We start from the raw sequence: 19,376 nt of genomic DNA, 5'->3' as shown, positions 1-19,376 counted from the left end.
TTTTTAATCTTATAACCTGTCTGTAAATATTGATCATGCTAAGTGCATTGTAGTCTACCTCTTTAGGTTAATTTAATTAAATCTTGCATTTCTATAATGCCCTTTAATACAGAAAGATCCCAGAACACTTGACAAGTCTAGATAACTGTATTGACATCAGTGCATTATGATGGGATTACACCAGCCTAACCAAAATAAGAATTTGTGTCTTTGATGGGGCAGCTGCCGCACACAGGTAGAAGAAAGGTTAAAGGGAGGCTGCGCAGAACCCAGCCAATTAGAAGAGGGCTTATTGAGCCAGCCAATAGGAAGAAGGCTTAGTGGAGCAGCCAATCAGGGCCAGGCTGGCCCATATAAGGAGGGCTACTGAGCAGAACAGAGGCAGTCTCTTCCTGGAGGCCAAGGAGGAGGACTGGCTGCCCTGTAGGGGGGTTGAGAGAGAAAGCACCACGGAAAGAGCAGTACTGGGCAGGGTTAGTGAAAGCAAGACGGAGCTCCAGCCTGACAGCTGCCAGACTGAGGCCCTGACACAAGGGCAGAGAAGCTGCTAGGGCTGCCGGGAAGTGGCCCAGGGAAATAGATGGCGGAGTAGGAGGGGGGCAGTATGTGGCCTCTGGCTATAGGGTCCCTGGGCTGGGACCTGCAGTCGTGTGTGGGACAGTCCTCAGTCCTCCCCACTTGCCACCGAGGGGAGTGGCCGGTGCATGGACTGCAGTTTGCCCCGAGGCAAGTGGCTGGACTGAGGACTGTTGGGTCCCCCAGAATTGGGGAGGGAACTTAATGGGGCACAACTGGAGGGCTGTGTGCAGAAAAGGACGCTCTGGTCTGGGGAGTGACATGGATCCTAGAGATGGAGGCAAGAGTGACGACGGGTGAGACACCACTAGATGAGGGTGCTCCGGCCAAACGAGAGCTAATTCCCAGGACGGCCAGCAGGAGGCGCTGCGGTGGTGACTCCCTCCCCATTACAGTGTGTTTGTGTTTTGGTACGTCTTGTAAATCCATTCTTACTGTGCATATTGTAAAGGGCCATGACCACTTACAGCACTACATAAATAACAAAAATGTAAGACAGCTTTGCTAAGCTTCACTCATCCATTTTCTCGGGGGGAGTAATATTTCTGACAAGTGAATAAAATATCATTGATTTTTTTTATTATCATTGTCAACTTCATAAGAGTGGAGAAGTAGGGGTTGTGCCTGGACTGGTAAATTTCCAAGAGAATTTTACAAGGTTGACATAAAATAAATATTTTTTTTACTTCCCTTTTCCCCTCCACACTGAAATCTAGCCAACTATAGATTTGAAAACAATTGTTCTTTTATTACTCATTGCAACATTTCACAATAATTTAGGCCAAAGAAGTGAAGAAGAATGTATCTAATTCAAATTATAATGAAATTCTAGGTAGGCAGAAGGTAATTACAAGATTTGTACTTTTGAGGGCACTAGTGCTGCTACTACTACTTTTGAAAAAAGTGCCAAAGGTGTGACAGCCACCATTCTGAGTAACTGTGAGGACTGATCTCCATATCTGAAAGAATGAGTCTCCACAGCTGGAGCTAAACGGCCAGGCTCTGTAACAGATCCATATCCTCTATGGATTAGGCACAGATATGGACATGTAGTACAATCTGAACTGTGGGTTACAAGGAATTTGGAGGAATTTAATTTTGCCTCTCATCCAATTGTAAGATGCTCTTTGGGGAGGACCGGCTTTCTGTTCTGTGTTCGTACCGTGCCGAGCACAATGGGGTCCCGATCTGTGACTAGGACTCCTAGGCACAGTGGTTATACCAATAAAAATAATTTATTATTGCTCATAAAAAAAATAAAATAAGACGCCTCCAACAGGACAGCAGCTGCTAATACTGGGACTAGGACTTCAGTACCGTCTGTGGGAAGAACCCCACCTACTGAATCAGTCTTCTGTTCCAATAAAACCTGGAGATTTCAATGGGGCGATCTCTTCCAAGTACTAATGTATCCTAGCTTTGCTTAGCCTGTGAGATTTGACAAGCTAAGATCATAGCCTGACGTTGGAAGAAGCTACTCAAAATTGACCTTAAAGATTATGCTTTTAGCTTAGAATCTAGATGCTTAGTTTATTGCAACTTCAAATGAGATTGAGGTAAGAAAACTCTTTGATTTATTTTTTTACGAATTGTAATTAAATTATTCAAGGAGTACAAATATCTGCTAATAATACAATGCTTTTATACAGTTTTTTTTAAACTTCCTGTAGTAATGAAAAAGCACAACAAGTGCTGATATGTTAAACTACAAACTAATTAAACAGAGGTTGTTGAGAATGACCTTTGCCTGTGGCAGCACTTGTAAGATTCAATTATATTTAAAGGTAAAATATATAATTAATCAACTTGTTTGAAAGGAGTCAGATTGGCTTTCAGTAGCTTTCAGGTGTTTTATCTTGTCTTGTACCCTAGGGAACATACTTCAGTGTTGTAACTTTATGTAAATTTTATAATTGGCATCATTGATTCCTTTATTTATCCTTTGCCACATTAACAAGGCAGGGGGCATCAGTTTTCCAGAGTTCCATTCAGTTCTAGGCCATAATTTATTAGTCTTACTCTTCTGTGTCTTCTTTTGCCCCATCTGTATGAAAATACTTTATTCAGCCCATTTGCAAGACTGCTGCCCTCTTTACATTCAAATTCCTCCCATCTTTCCTGTGATGCCTAAAAGAAACTTGCTAAATTGTCACTCATGAGCATAAGTTACATGCCCTGTTTATTGATATTGAACATAACCATGCACTTCTTCTTCCCCTCCCCCATCCTGCTATCTACTTGTCTGTCTTTAAACTGTGAGCTCCTTGGGACAATGAATGGTATTATGCAGGTACGGTATCCCTTAAGAATGCTACTCTCTAAGGGTGGAATGTAACTTACAACAACATCCTGTTTTCACTCTTGTACAGCCATGTTTGGCATTGTTAAAAATGTGCAAGTACATACCGTTGTTAAGTTATTCTGAATCTCAAGGACTTCAGCTCTTTCCATTTTTCCATTTTCAAACTGAGAAACCATATTTACGTTTGTAGAAAATACAGTGAGCACTAGAACTTTTGTTGTTAGCCTTGTTTTGTGAGGAAAGTGGATGATGAGGATCTTTTTATGGCTATTCCAAACAAATCAATACCAGAATGCATTGCTACCTTTAAATGGCTAACGCCCTACATAACTATACTGCCAGCTGCAAGAAGTTTAATCATGAAAAAAGCTTGTTCATAGTAGCAGACTACAAATATCCTTTATGAATTGGAACCTGAGCCAGGAAAGCTTACCAGACAACTGATGCCTACTACATTTTTTTTTCCAGTTTAACTTCAAGGTTGACAGATGCCATCATAAGAAATAATCTGATGAACATCATAAGAAATAATCTGAACTATTTTTAAACATTAATGCATTCTAACTGTAACTACTCAAGGAAAAAAAATCTGGCTGCTACTGTGGTTCACTCAATGAAACCACCTGAACAATGTTTAGTGATGGTCGAAAAACCAAACAACATATTTGAATGTACTATAAAGAAAGGGGCAGGAAGTAATAATTGCTGTTGTTTATTATTTTGCAATGTACAAAAGTGTGCTAGGTACCTCACAATGCAAGTAAGAGGACATAGTCCCTTTCCCAAAGAACTTTTAAGACATGATGTAACAAAGGTGAGAAAGTATTTAACAAAACTGTAGTTAGTACCTGGGGGTGAAGGAAAATGAAACCTCAATAAGGTTGTGTGGTTATCTCCATTAGACTGTTGATAAGTCATTCCTTCACATCTTTGGAGTCAGAAAACACAGGTTCTTGAAATGGGTACCTATATCTTAGGTCTGGTATCCATAATGAATCCCCTAAGGTCACCTGTTCATTAGAGCTAGTGGAAAAACAGAATTCCTGTCCTGTAGAAAATGCTAAGATTTTAAAATTCCATTTTGTCCTGAATTGGGACAAAACATAAAAATGTTTTTGAGAAATGAAATATATTCAAAAAAAATTTGTTTCTACCTTATAAAAATGTTTTGTTCTTCAAGTATGTATCAGTGTGAATCTCACTGTGTGTGGGTTTGTGTCTCATGCATGTGAGATCGGGGTACTTTAAATATCAGTGTCCATCAGGGCCTGCTTGTTCTCTCATGAGAGACCATAAAGGGTGGGGCAGCTGTGACCCTCCTTCAGTTCCCTTTTACCATCCATGTCAGTGAGATGAACCTGTATCTGACTTGCTAGTCTTTAGCCCTGGCTACATCTCAAAATTCTTCAAAAGCTACAGGAGTCTTTTGATCCAATGATAAAGAACCACCATGAGGGAAATTGACCTCTCTGGACTGAATATTGATGGTCAATGCTCCTTGTACAGGCCATCTTAACATGCTGGATTCTAAACCTGTGGGCTTCAAGCCCTGCCCATCCTGTGACAGATTAATTCTGCTGAAAGATGGGCACAGCAGATGTCTCTTCTGTTTAGAAGAGACCCATATTCCTGTTGCTCTCTGCACATGTTCTCACCTTCCCCAAACAGATCCAGAGCAGAAAGGTCAGCTGCCTCTACCTACAGGACTCAGCCACCATCATACTAAGGGCTCATGGGAAATTAGAAGATAAAAGCAAACACCAATCTCTGTATTTAAAAAAAAAATCTTGTAGTAAAAGAACAATACGTTTGCAAAGTCAAACACTCAAAAGTTGAGAAATGTCAAGTTGAAAGTTGAAACATTTAGATCCATAGCACAGACCTCTCTCTCGGTTGATCTGATGAAGTAATTAATAGTAGCAGATTCTGTTCGGCTCTGTATCAAACAGCCAGTATAGGGAAATGGACATCTACTTTGACAATGGATTTCCCAGATATTGGCTGGGAAATGCAGCAAATACTGTAGAGTAATGTTGAAACTCTGGAATCCTGGATTCAATTTCAGGTTCTGGAGGGGAGTGACTGCTCAAGTGTTTATAGACACTTTTGCTGCTCCTCTCCCAGTTTGTCTCCACCTGTTCCTTTTTCCCCACAGTCTGTTTGTACCCCTCTGCTTTCCCCACCCCACACACATCTGCACCTCCTGGTCTGCCTCTGTCTGTCCCAACCTGCCCTGTCCTCCTCTCTCGCACTTCCATTCAAGCAAGTCCAAGTACGGCCAGCAGTGGGGAGTCTGGTGACGTTGAGATTACAGGAGAGACAGTCTCCACATTCATGGTTCTCAGGCCCAGCCCAGAATGGACCCCTGGCATGCAGAGGAGTAATTGGTAGAAAAGTCTGCTGAGCCCCTATATACTCTGTGGCTCCGATGAAGCGTGCGTAACCCACTAGTCAGTGTGCTATCTGTAGGGATCCTAGAAATCTGATTGCCATGGAAAAATGCAGAATTTACATTTTTACAGAGACTCTTTAGTTTTTACGTTTTGTAAAAAATAAAAACATATATTAACTACAATGGAACCCATTTATCTGATCTAATTGGGACCGGGACCAGATCAGATAAGCAAAAATTTGGATAATCTGGAGAATGGGCGAGGCACTTTAGCCCCAGGCAGCAGACCTCGGGCTGTCAGTCCCAGGCAGGAGCCCTGTTGCTGAGGGATGACAGCAGGAGCCCCGCCTGAATCCCCATTCTCTGGATTATCTGAATTTTTGCTTATCCGATCTGGCCCCAATCTCAATTCGATTGGATAAACGTGGTTCCACTGTACATTGTGGCTAGGGAAATTAATGTTCAGCATTTCATTTTAAGTGCAGAAAAATGTGGATTTTTAAGTTTTGGGGTTTTTTATTGGAGAATTTTGTGTTTTTTTTATCATGGAAAACTAGAATCCCTGGTTATGTGTCTCCCTCTGTGCTTGATCCACAGAGGATGTTTTCTGTTACAGTTCTTAGCTAGAGAGCCTGGCTCGTTAGCTCAAGTTGTAGAGACTCATGCTTTTAGCTCTGGAGATTCCTCGTTCAGTCTGAGGTGTTGATCTAGTTGACAGCAATTATGTGTGCTCAGTACTGTCAACATCTAGGAGCTGTCACGGGATGGAGCATGCTCTGTGTAGATGGTCTTGTCAGAGAATAATACTTCAGCCCATGCGTGCCAGAGATGGCCCTTGGCCCCTGAGCAGAGCTGGGTGGTGTTAATGGCTGGAGTCCCTTCCCTGCTGGTAGGACAGAGGCTGAGCCAAATTTGAGTGAATGGCATTGCTCCCACTTCCCCCTCCCCACACTTTTGCAGTCCATCCAGTGCCCCTGCTGCAGTCCCTGTCAAGCCTCTACTGAGCATGTTCAAACTGTGACTTTCAGGGGTTTATAACTTGTCCAGATTTGGGTGGATTTTCGCAGGAACATCAAAAGGTATAACCTGACAGAAGGGGGACCCCCTGCCAGATTTCAAATTCCTGCTCCAAAGCACAGAGGCCTTCAAGATTCTCAGTGAAATGGTTGTAAGAATCTTATAATATTGGCAAAACAATGTATTTTTCCCTTACCTCATTGTCAGAAACAGCTGAGCCATTTTAGCTGAAACTTTAAAAATAAATAAATAAAATCAACCCGAAGTAGGGACATATCATGGAAAATTTCAGTCTAAATGGTTAAGTTTGGTAAAGTTATAAGCAACTGAAAACAGGGTCTTATAATGGAAAATATTGAAAAGAGTACTTTAACTATGAAAGAAATGAAGAAATATTTAAAATTACCCTGTGTTTTATACTTATAATATAGAGAAGTTACAAGCTAATTATAGTCTTTCTGTGCAGCAGCAAATACTACAGCAGTGGTGTTTCAGATGACTTCTCTTATTGGTGTGAAAATAACAGTTAAAGAATACAGTGACAAATCTAGATGAATAACTTTGGTCAATAGTTTATACGCTGCTTGCTGGAACTGAAGGCTAACGGCTGTCAACCACATCTATATGTGGACATAATTTTGGACACAATTCAAACAAATATCCATCTGAATTGTTGGAGTCTGTTTTATAGTTCCACATAGGAGTGAAATATGTTCACTGGCAGGTACTACATTGCGTCAATTTGATCTTAATGCTTCATGATACTATGTTTCATGATACTATCATAGGGTGTTTAAAGGAACTTAAGCCAAATACACCTGTCAGTAATTTCCCTAAAATCCCTTTCTCCTTTTCCTATCGTTATTTCATTAGGAAAAAAAACCTAAAAAAGAATCAATACTATTTATCATTGTAAACCCTCTGAGCAAGGACTGTCTTTTCATTATATGTTTGTACAATGTCCCTGTCTGGAGCTTGCTACTACTAATTATAATTAATTATCCCTTTCCTGTTAATTCATTCTGATATGAGAAATCCCATTACAAATAAATCAGGTCTGTTTTAGGTCCTTTTATCAAATGATAACTTTTGAAATTGGATGTAACAATAATTAGCGTTTCCCCTTTATTTTCATATGTAGCTTACATTCTCTAATTATGTGGAAGGGATATTTTTCTAAGTAAAACATTTAGGGTCATAGTCAGGTTGTATTCAAATTTGTGGGGGAAATGGCTAAAGATTAACGATGCAGAAGCAGTTTTCTTGTGGCCTGTTTTCTAATTTGTTTGCGGTCCCATAAATTGGTGCTTGTCCAGAATGGTAATAGGGTATGGAGCCTTTCACCTCTGGGACTGTAATTAGGGCTCACTGCATAATGTGATTGTGTGGCTCCAAAGATTGCAGCATAATAACTGTTCTTTTTGATTTTGCTGTTTAATGTGCTGTGGAATCTAAGCTTTCATTTGTTTTTAAAAATAAAGTCTCTAGCCCTGATGATTATCCAGATAGTCCCATAGTGTCTGCTGGGTTTAGTGTGGAAGGAGAAATGGATGGACAAAGAAGTAAATGATGGTGCTTACCTAATTCTCAGACCTGCCGTCTTCTGGCCCTGATGCAGTTTTAACCATGCCAGCTGGTAATGGCCCCTCAAAGGCAATCTGTCAGCTGAGAACACAGTAGCGCTCCTGCCATCTCTCCTGGTATGTTCCCTATACAAACATCAGGACTGGTAATGATGTAGAAGCTTGTTAAACCAGATGAGGACTTTCCTAGGCTAGGCGATTTTCAGCTTGTGAAATACAGCCTGTTTGTGGTTCCTATGCACTACTGGTTTGGGGCTGATAGAAAAATCTGCAGGACTTCCAAAATTTGGTGGAATGTAAAGGAAACTAAATGTAACCTGAAAGTAAACAGAAGGAGGATTGCACTGTATTCTGGGTGAAGAGTGATGGGGAGAGGGCAGGGCTCAACTGCACTAGGGTTCCTGCCAAGTAATTCAGGGTCCCTGCTGCATAACTTGCATCTAATGACGTGTAGTACATTGGGCCTCGACAGTCATTCAGAATTGGACAGCTATTACACATTACAGCTGGTCAGTGATGTCTGTGAGATGAGTTGGTTATCTCAGTTCAGCTCCTAGGAGATAAATATTGACATCACAAAAAGTATCAACACCTTTGGTATAAATACTCAACCTTGTGAGGAGACCAGCAGAGAAGCCAATGGTTAACGGCCTGGAGTGTGAACTATCTTCTTGCACCTGGCTGTGGCCCCTTCAGGACTGGGTTGAAGCATACCAGCATGGCAGTGGGGGAGCAAGAACTTTCATTTCTGCAGCCAATGCTGTGCTTGTTCTGTAGATAAACAGTTTTGATTTCCAGTGCTGTCAATCTATCACTTTACATAAGCAATAAAATCCAATTTTAAAAGCCCATATGGAAATGTACTTGCATTACGTATAAAACCAATCATGGTGATGTGATATATCAGCAATAGAATTTCAAAAACTAATACTGAAGATAAGCACTCAAAATGGAGAAGTTTAATATTGGATTTTTTAAAAATAATATACTGTATATCAGGGGATTTGCCATTTTGAAAAACTGTAGTTGCCCTTTTTATTTTAGTGAAAGTTATTTTAACATTGAGCATTGATTTCTTACCCTACGACAACTATTTAGCATTTAAAGAAAGCTTCTAATTCTGTTAAAAAATCTGCATCATATGATTACTTTAATTCATGATAATAATCCAGACAGACTCTGACTATTAGATCAGTTTTAGTAACAGTGTTTCCCAAAGGCCAATCTTAATTTCTGAGTCATTTGTTGAAGTGAAGCTCTAAGAGTATATCAGAATCCTTAGTCGTCATGTTGCATTATGCTTTTCCAGCATATTCAGGTTTTTTGCTTCAGAACCAACAGTAAGATTCAAGAGGACCAATTTATGTATCTTGTTCTCCATAACATTTATGATTTTCTTTCAGGGATATGCATTTTCAACATCTGGTTGTGGTTTTTTTCCCCCCTCCTTGGCTGCCCAGCAAATGTTTTGGGCTCTGCAGAAAGCCTTTGTCGAATCCCACAAGACTTCAGCTGAAGGTGCTGATTTTCTCTTTTTAGAGAAACTCACTTCATTTGTGGAGAACAGTGAACGTCCAAGTCCTTGAATATCTGTACTTAACTACTATTACACATTTTGAACAATTACCATGTAGATCTATCATTTTCATTCAGGGCTGGATCACTCTAGTTCTGAGGCAAGAGATACTAACCTTTACGTATGCATAGATGGAAAAATTAAGTACTGCTTGTAATATTGTGTTCACATACGTATATAATGTAAAACAAAAAATACATTATCTCCCTTTTAGATGTGCATTATATTTTTCTAATTATGCCCATGTAAGGTCATCATCTTCATTTAGTGTCAGAAATTAGTTGTTGGAAAACTTTGAGAAATTATCCGGCGCAGGACCAAATATCGTCGATTCATAAATTCCAAGGCCAGAAGGGACCATTGTGATAATCTAATCTGACATCCTGCATAACACAGGCCATAGAACTGCCTCAAAATAATTCTTACAGCATATCTTGTAGAAGAACACCCAATCTTGCTTTGAAAATTGTCAGTGATGGAGAATCCATCATGACTCTGGGTAAGCTGTTCCAAAGATTAATTTCTCTGTTAAAAATTTACACTTTTTTTTCCAGTCTGACTTTGTCTAGCTTCAACTTCCAGCCATTGGCTCATTTTATACCTTTGTCTGCTAGACTGAAGAGTCCATTATTAAATATTTGTTCACCGCATAGGTGCGTATACGTAGGCGTGCGTATGGGGTGTGCCGGGTCTGCCCAGGCACACCCTAATGCAGGGGTCGGCAACCTATGGTACGCACGCCAAAGATGGCATGTGAGCCAATGTTTAATGGCATGCTGCTGCCTGCCGGGTCCCAGCCGCTGGCCCCGCTCAGCCTGCTGCCAAACTCAGGCCAGCAACGGGCTGAGCAGGGCCAGCGGCCGGGACCCCGGCAGGCAGCAGCATGCCATTAAAAATCCTGCCCATTCTTCTCTGTGCCACACCCCCACTCTTCCCCCAGCATGCTGGGTTCCTGCCCCTCCTCCTTTCCCTCCCTACTGCCGATCAGCTGTTGGCCCTTGCGAGGGAGGGGGAGAAGTGGAGCCGCAGCGCACTCGCTGCTCCAGGGAGGAGGTGGAGAAGAGGTGGGGATGGGACTTTGGAGAAGGGGGGTGGAATCAGGACATATGCCCTCCAGCCCCCTGCCGTGAGCCACTCTGGGCAGGGGGCTGGGAGCACCCCTATGACCCTAGACCACACCCCCAGCCCTCTGCCCTGACCCCTGCACTCCCCTCACACACATCCAGCCCTCTGCCCTGACCCCTGCACTCCCCTCAGACACCCCAAGCCTTCTGCCCTGACCCCTGAACTCCCCTCGCACACACCCAGCCCTCTGCCCTGACCCTTGCACTTCCCCACACCACAGCCTCCTGCCCTGACCCCTGCACCTCCCCACGACCCCAGCCCTGACTCCAGCACCTCCTATACATACTCAGCCCCCCCACACCCCATGCCCTGACTCTTGCACCCCCCACACTCCCACCCCCATGCTGAGCACCAAAGGGAGCTCCTGCACACACACCCCACATTCCCACCTGCACCCCTCGCACCAAATGGGAGCTGCCCAGGTAAGCACTCCACACCCAAACCTCCTGCCCCAATCCTGAGCCCCCTCCCTCATTCTAGCTCCTGGCCAGAAAGGAGCTAACCCCTAACCCCCAGCCTGCTCTTTCACCCCCAGCCCTGTGCTCAGTGCACACCCACCCTCTGCTCAGTGCAGAGAGAGAGCAGAAGAGAATGGGCTAGAACCAGGGAGAAGATAGGTACCCACTCTATGTGGGCAGGGCCAGGATCCCAGACTGGCAGTGGGCTGAATGGGGCCTGCAGCCGGGACCATGGCTGGCAGGACCCGGTGGACAGAACCCCAGACCGGCAGTGGACTGGCAGTGGGCTGAGTGGCAGCGGGCTGAGCCGCTCAGCCCACTGCCAGTCTGGGGTTCTGGCCGCCGACCCCTTGCCAGCCGGGGTTCTGGCCGCAGGCCCTGCTCAGCCTGCTGCCGGCCTAGGTGAACGGAACCCCAGGCTGGCAGCGGGTTGAGCGGGCCAGTGGCATAAGATCAGCATTTTAATTTAATTTTAAATGAAGCTTCTTAAACATTTTGAAAAACTTATTTACTTTACATACGACAATAGTTTAGTTATATAAAATATAAACTTATAGAAAGAGACCTTCTAAAAAATGTTAAAACGTATTACTGGCACGCGAAACCTTACATTAAAGTAAATAAATGAAGACTTGGCACACCACTTCTGAAAGGTTGCCGACCCCTGCCCTAATGTCTCAAAAAAATAAAAAGTAGCTTTGTGTTTTAATTTAATCGCATGATACATTCTTTTAGTTTTAAAGTGTCGATTGTTGTCTTATGGAATAAGCACCTAATTGCATAATATAGATGTTGTAGAAATGTATAGAAAGCCCGTGTTCACTCACAGCATGCGTCCCCACTACTGCAGCGCCGCATTACCATTGGTCCTCCCTTCCCCCTCCGACTACTAGAAAATTCTTTGACCTGTATAAGCAGCCGCATCAGGCGTGCCCAGCACAGTGTCTACCTCGGACTACCTCTACCTCGGACTCCTCGGTTAAGAATTTACATAGAATCATAGAATCATAGAATATCAGGGTTGGAAGGGACCCCAGAAGGTCATCTAGTCCAACCCCCTGCTCGAAGCAGTACCAATTCCCAGTTAAATCATCCCAGCCAGGGCTTTGTCAAGCCTGACCTTAGAAACCTCTAAGGAAGGAGATTCTACCACCTCCAGATTCTACCACATGAAGATAATGCCGCCACCAGTTCCATAAACTGCAATAAATTGAGTAGTGCAATAAACTGAGTAGTGACCAACAGAAACAGACTTTGTCTCTTAGTTCAGGTCAGTGTAGTTCCTATTCAAAGCCATCAAACATTCCATCTGATGACCCAGTCTCTGATATTCCAAAAAATAGATTAGAATGCCGGTCTCAATTATCTAGAGGTCCGTATCAGCCTAGATTGAGCATGTTTCCTAGAAGTAAAATAGCCAATAAACAAAGAAGTTTTCAGTCCAATTGGCATGAAAAGTATAGGTGGTTAGAATATAGCCCATCAAAGGATGCAGCATTTTGCATTTACTGCCGTTTCTTCTCCTCTAATGATGCAGCAAAAAAGGTCACACTGATCCAGCATTTATTGATAAGGGATTCAGAAAGTGGCATAGGGCTAACGAATGTTTTAAAAACCACCAACTGTCAAAATCTCTTGTGTTGAGCTGTTCTTCATGGTCAAGTTTTAATGAAGGAAAACCTACTGATGTATTCTTGGATGAGGGCAAACAGGCTTATCTGTGTAAACAAGAAGAACAGTGCCATAACCAAAGTGTAATGGAGTGACTGACTGACATTGTTCTGTGTTTGGCGAAAGATGGGAGACCATTCAGGGGTCACAATGAAAAAGCTGACAGTTTTGAGAGTCCTGTCAATATGCTCCAAAAATATGATCCCATAATGGCAAAGGACGTGCAACAATCTCCTCGAAACACTACCTATCTGAGTAATCGCATCCGAAATGATTTAATTGTAGCCTTGCACAACGTTGTGCAACAAAAGATTGTGTCTCCACTAAATGGAAAAATGGTCTCAATAATTGCCGACGACACTACTGACTGTGAACACCATGAACAGATGTCCATTGTGACGTGGTATTTTGACAATGAAAAACATAGTTCAGTTGAACATTTTGTGTCTGTTCAGAGACTATTAACAGTTGATGCTCAGTCTATTTTTGACCAGTTAAATGACGTCCTTGGCATTCTTAAAACTGACTGGTCATCAGTGATATCTGTCTGTTTTGATGGTGCATCTACTATGTCTGGATGTACTGCGGGAGTTCAAATGAAATGTAAAGAAAGAAACAGTGAAATACTCTATGTACACTGCTATGCGCATTGCTTGAACCTCGTCCTAGTAGATGCATGCACTTCAAGTAAACAAAACAGAACTGTCTTTGATTTTTTTGGTGTTATTCAGACTCTTTATGCCTTCATGGAGGGGAGTCCTGTGCGACATGCAGTAATGGAGAAGATTTCACAAGAAGTAGGATCCCAGTCGAAGACTTCAAAGTCCCTGTCACACACAAGATGGGCATGCAGAGCAGAAGCAGTGGCTGCTGTAAAACAAAACTACTCCATCATTTTACAAGCTTTACAAGAGATTATTGAAACAACTCACCTTGCTGACGCTAAAATAAAAGCCAGGGGCCTTATCCATGAACTAAATTCATTCGCGTTCATCTTTGCCCTTCACATGATGCATGCTATTCTCCAGATGGTGGTAAAAGTGAGTAAGGCTCTTCAAGCACCAGATCTCAACTTACTTACTGCAATGACAGGGGTGAAAAGCTTGTGTAACTCTTTGGCTGCGATGAGAAGTGTCCCAGAATATTTTCAATCTATTTTCAATGACAGTGTGAAAATGTGTGTAGAGAATGATATATCGATTCCTCCAGTTAAGAGAAAAACGTCCACTCATATTGATGATGCGTTTGAATCCCAGTGCCACTTTGATACAAAAGAGGAGCAGGAAAAAATAACTTCATTTTACCCACTCCTAGACTCAGTGATTACCGGCATTGACCAGCGATTTGAAGAGGAGACTTGTAAAATTGTGACTGCAATGGGAAAACTGCTGAACTTAGACATTGGCAGGGACGATATGAGAATCATTGCCAACAAATTTGAAGTGTCCTTGGATGAGTTGGAAGCTGAAGTCAGATTGCGTCGGGGTTATTACGGATCTGTTCCTAAAGGTAGCACTACGAACACCACCAGAGAGTGGCTTGATTGGCTAAAGGAATCGTATCGGTCTTCGATGTTCTAGGCCTTTTACAAATATGTTCAATGCTTTGCAGTCTTACCTGTTACAAGCTGTTTATGTGAAAGAGCCTTTTCGAAACTAGCACATGTAAAAAACAAACTAAGAAGTACAATGTCCCAACAGCGCCTTGACTCACTCATGATTTTGTACGTTGAACAAGAATTGGCTTTGTCAGTTAATTACAATGACATGATTGAGGAATTTAAGTCCATAACACCTGGTGAGCGATGTCTCATTCTATAGGACAGGAAGATGAAGAAAGCTTAATCTGTTTTGGTCAATTTGGGTTAGCTCATTATCTGCTTAAAGGTAAAGATCATGAAAATTGACTGTATCTTTGTATACGCCTGGTTATCACTATAGCAAAAATTTGGTATTTTGTGTCTTATTTTTTAAGTTTGTATTTTTTAAGTAAAGTTTAGTTGTTAATTTAAAAAAAATTAAGTTGAGTTAAGTTTTAGTTTCTTTAGTTTGTTGATGAATAAAAATAAAGTCCTTTATGATTGACTATTCAATAAATGTTCGCCTTGAAAAAAAAATTCCCTGGGTGCACACCCTAATTAAATGTGCTGCGCCACGCCTAGATATGTACAGACTGTAATCAAGTCACCCCCAACCTTCTCTTTGCTAAGCTAAATAGATGGAGCTCTTTGAGTCTATAAGACATGTTTTCTAACTCTTTAATCATTCTTGTGGCTCTTCTCTGAACCTTCTCCAATTTACCAACATCATCCTTGAATTGTGGGCACCAGATCTGGACACCATATTCCAGCAGCAGTCACACAGTGCCAAATACAGAAGTAAAATAGCCTCTCTACTACAACTCAAGATTCCACTGTTTTGGACACAGGATCGGACTGGAAGCTCATGCTTAGCTGATTATCCACATGACTCCTAAATTTTTCGCAGTCACTACTTCCCAGAATAGAGTCCCCCATCCTATAAGTACGACCTAAGGTCTTTGTTCCTAAATGTATATGTTTACCTTTAGCCATCTTAAAACGCTTAATCTTTGCTTGAACCTCTCTTATGAAGCAATCCAAATCGCTCTGCATCAGTGACCTGTCCTCTTCATTATTTACCACTCCCCCAGTTTTTGTGACATCTGCAAACTTTATTAGTGATTATATGATGTTTTCTTCCAGGTCATTAATAAAAATGTCATATAGTATAGGGCTAAGAACTGATCTCTGCAGGACTCCACTGGAAACACAGCCGTTCAGTGATGATTCTCTGTTTTCAATTACATTTTGAGAGCTATCAATAGCTTTTAGTCCTTTTAATGTGTGCCATATAATTTTGTATCATTCTACTTTCTTAATCAAAATGTAATTGCGTACCAAGTCAAATGCCTTACAGAAGTGTAACAATATTATATCATCACTATTACCTTTATCAACCAAGCTTGTAACCTCATTAAAAAAAAAAATCATGTTAGTTTGACAGGATCTATTTTCCATAAATCCATGTTGATTGGCATTAATTATATTACCCTTCTTTAATTCTTTATTATTCTTGTCCCATATCAGCCGCTCTTGTCCGGGATCAATGTCAGACTGGCAGGCCTGTAAATATCTGGGTCATCCTGTTTACTCTTTTTAAATATCATGAATAATAGAAATGTACAAATATTTAGGATTATGTTCTGTTCTTCTGAAGGTCCATGCGCCTAACATGCCTATTTGTAGGATAACTGCATATGATACCCGCCTCAAATCGATCTGCTCTTCAGTTTTCACTGATTTTCTGTTTGTAGATATGGATGGGATTCCCAGATCTACACTTCTGCCAAACATAGTCAATGTTTACCCATATGCCCAGATATAGGGCTCTTCTTAGTCATTCTTGTGCCTACCATATGTCTTGCTCTGGCTTTCAGTTCCAAATGGGATTTCTTTACATTTCTTTTACACACATAACATAACACAGTGACTTTGGTGATATATGAGGAATAAATCATCTTTCACTGAAACTGTGGGTTCTGACTTATCATTCAATTTATGTATGAGTAAGAATTTATATGTTGTTCCCAGTTTTTGTACCTAGAGTTGCCAACTTTCTAATTGCATACAACCGAACACCCTAGCCCTCGCTACATCCCCCCCTCCCTTGGTGGCTTGCTCTTCCCACCCACACTCACTTTCATTGGGTTTGGGCAGGGAGTTGGGGTGCAGGGGGGAGAGGGCTCCAGCTGGGGGTGCAGGCTCTGGGGTGGGGCCAGGGAAGAGGGACTTGGGGTGCAGGAAGGCACTCCAGTTTGGGGGGGGGCTCAGAGCTGGGGCAGGGGTTGGGGCATGGGCTTACCTCAGGTGGCTCCCAGTCAGGGGCGCAGTAGGGCTAAGGCAGGCTCCCTGCCTGTCCTGATTCCACACTGTGTCCCGGAAGAGGCTAGCAGGTCCAGCTCCTAGGTGGGCGGAGGGCAGGAGGCTCCATGTGCTGTTGGCCATGGTTCCTGGCCAATGCGATTGCGGAGCCAGTGTTCGGGGTGGGGGCAGTGCATGGAGCCCCGTGCCCCCCCCCCCCCCCACCTAGAAGCCAAGCCTGCTGGCTCTTTCCGGAGTGCAGCACGGTGCCAGGACAGGTCGGGACTAGCCTGCCTTAGACCTGCAGCACCCCGACCAGACTTTAAATGGCCCAGTCTGCGGTGCTGACTGGAGCCGCCAGGGTCCCTTTTCAACCGGGCGTTCCGGTGGAAACCAGACTCCTGGCAACCTTACTTGTACCCTAAACATAGTTGTTAAGAGTCACAAAATACATACAGTCCAAAAGTAAGCAAAGTATCACACTTGACTATTTATTGCAGTATTTTACTGAAGGGATTGCAATATTTTTGGTACTTCTCTTAGTGAAAGGAAGTATTGGAAGTGTGCCTCGTATTTTGTATGAGTACTCTTTTGTGGTCTCTCAATCTTTATGCAGCTTGCAACCAGAAAGCCTGGTGATAGAGAGTGAGGGAGATAGAAAAAGCACAAACAAACAAACCTGTCCTCATAAGAGGACCAGTGTTTGCTATCTTATCTACCATGAGGCTGTACAACAAACAGTGTTATGTTCTCTGTGTTGTTCCATATCTGGGATATTTTGCTTCTTCTGTTCTTTCCCACATCTCTCTCTCTCTTTCTCAGAATAACTGTTCATATATGTTAGCTCCAGACCCCCTTCCCTCCCCATTTATTTTTACTTCTGCCCTCTTTTGTGGTCTCTTTTGTACATTCACCACATCCTGGATCTTCCACCTTGCAGGGAATAAGAACTCTGTCCTCTGTGCAAGGCCCACTGTGGCCCCTTACAGTTGCTGTCAAGCTTGTCTCCCTCTAGTATAGCTGGTTATCTGCATGTCTCTATGACATTAATAGGCACCAGCACCAGAGAGAGCTGCACTTTGCAGAGGCCCAGGAAGGTAGATCTGGTTGGCATTTGCACTCCTAAACTAGAAACTAAACCCACAATTTAGGGGAACCATTTGCATGAAGACTTGTGGGCAGTTTAATTGAATTGCTCGTAGTAAGAAAATATTTAAGTCATGCATGTTTCATCTTTACCCATGTTTACTAAATAAGGCTATGAGAAACTTTTATAACAAAACCTGAAATCAGGCAAAGCTCAGTTTTGTTACTAAAACAAACCTTTTAAATATGTTTGTGTTAAATCTCTCACTAAGAGGTGTTAGGGCCTGTTGTGGGACATCCCGTCTTCCCACTTATCTGTGTTGTAAATTCTGGTGGGGCCCAGTGGACTGAAATTCACCTTCCCATTGAAGACACCTTTCCACAGAAGGCTGCTGCCCCCTTTCTCTCTTCTGAACTTTCAGGTGGTGGCAACAGGCCTGATCCCATCTCATGTCTTCTTGGAGAAGTTAAAGCAGGCTATGCTCACCTACTTTGTCTAATATCTTCTATAGAGTGTGAGCATCTTGTCTGCCTATGGAGTGTGAGCATCTTGTCTGCCTCATCCCACTTTCTGTGTAAATGTAAGTTGACCGTACTTACAAAAGACAAAAGTATGTTTCACTCCTCATATATGCTGGGATCACTTCTACCATCTTTTGATTCAACCCAATACAGGTATATTTATCAGAGTGCAAGATTTTTTCTAGTAACTTAGTGGTCTGAATTAGTCTATCTTTAATTGTCATTAACCTTCTCTTTGAGCAAATGACCAGTTTAGTTATCATCTAAATTCATTTGGGTTTTCTCTTCCATGCAAACATTTTTCATTGCATTACATGCTTGTTCCACTGAACTGTTTGATCCCCTGAACAGGGCAAATTGTGTTTACTATAGCAATATGCCTTAAACAACATTTTGTAATTTTAAAAAACAAATAGATGTTTTGATTCGTGAAATGAAAAACCAGGACATTTCAGGTGTCCCACAAGAAGTTAAGTGGATACTATGGCATCATATGATAAACAGGAATTGGGCACTTTACATAAATAGGACCTGTTGAAATTTAGAATAGGGACTGTTAGTAAGGTAGCAAAGTCAAAGGAAAGGAGAGAGTGCTGGAAGGCTCCCTAGCAGCTGGAGGTAGGTGACATCAGGGAGAGAAGCTGACAGTGACAGGAAAACCTTTCGACCAAGATGTGGAGTGAAGGAAGCTGGTGTTTGAACCTACAGGGAAAGGTTTATGTATTACCTTGTAAATTGATAGTACTGCTGCTGCTTTTGCCGCTGGTGGGACCTAGTAAGAGCCTGCTGCTATTTCCCCATAGAGCCTTGAAAGCACATTGTCCTGTTAGGCAGAACGCTCCAAGAAAAAAAAAAGTCAGAGCAGAGTAACTGGTAGGAGCAAAAGATGCTGAGCAGTTCCACTAAGTCAGATGGGGAGCCTCCAGGGGAAGGGTGATGAATCAGTGGACAATGTCATCTGGGAGAACTGGGGTTGGGGAGAGAGGAGGAGGGAAGTTAGTAGCCACCAACAGGGCAGAGGCAAGCCACAAAGACTCTGTAAAAGAGTGGATACTGCTGTCATTATTCTGCAGATCTTCTAGCCTCTAAGTGTGATCCTTTACTAGGTTCTAAAATTTCAATTTAAGCTTTCCTTCTTGTGCATACAAATTATAATGGCATGATCTCTTGTTGAATGATAATATAACT

The 19,376-nt window shown here is 42.4% G+C and overlaps 1 protein-coding gene across 6 annotated transcripts in view; it reads left to right on the top strand.

Moving 5' to 3' along the window:
- Positions 1-19,376, top strand: part of IMMP2L (inner mitochondrial membrane peptidase subunit 2) — a 796,496-nt gene that overhangs the window by 260,237 nt on the left and 516,883 nt on the right. The gene's annotated exons all lie outside the window — the stretch shown is intronic.

This window comes from Chelonia mydas, chromosome 1 (assembly GCF_015237465.2).
Source record: "Chelonia mydas isolate rCheMyd1 chromosome 1, rCheMyd1.pri.v2, whole genome shotgun sequence".
NCBI classification, from domain to species: Eukaryota; Metazoa; Chordata; order Testudines; family Cheloniidae; genus Chelonia; species Chelonia mydas.
This window is presented reverse-complemented; position numbering and strand designations above follow the sequence as displayed.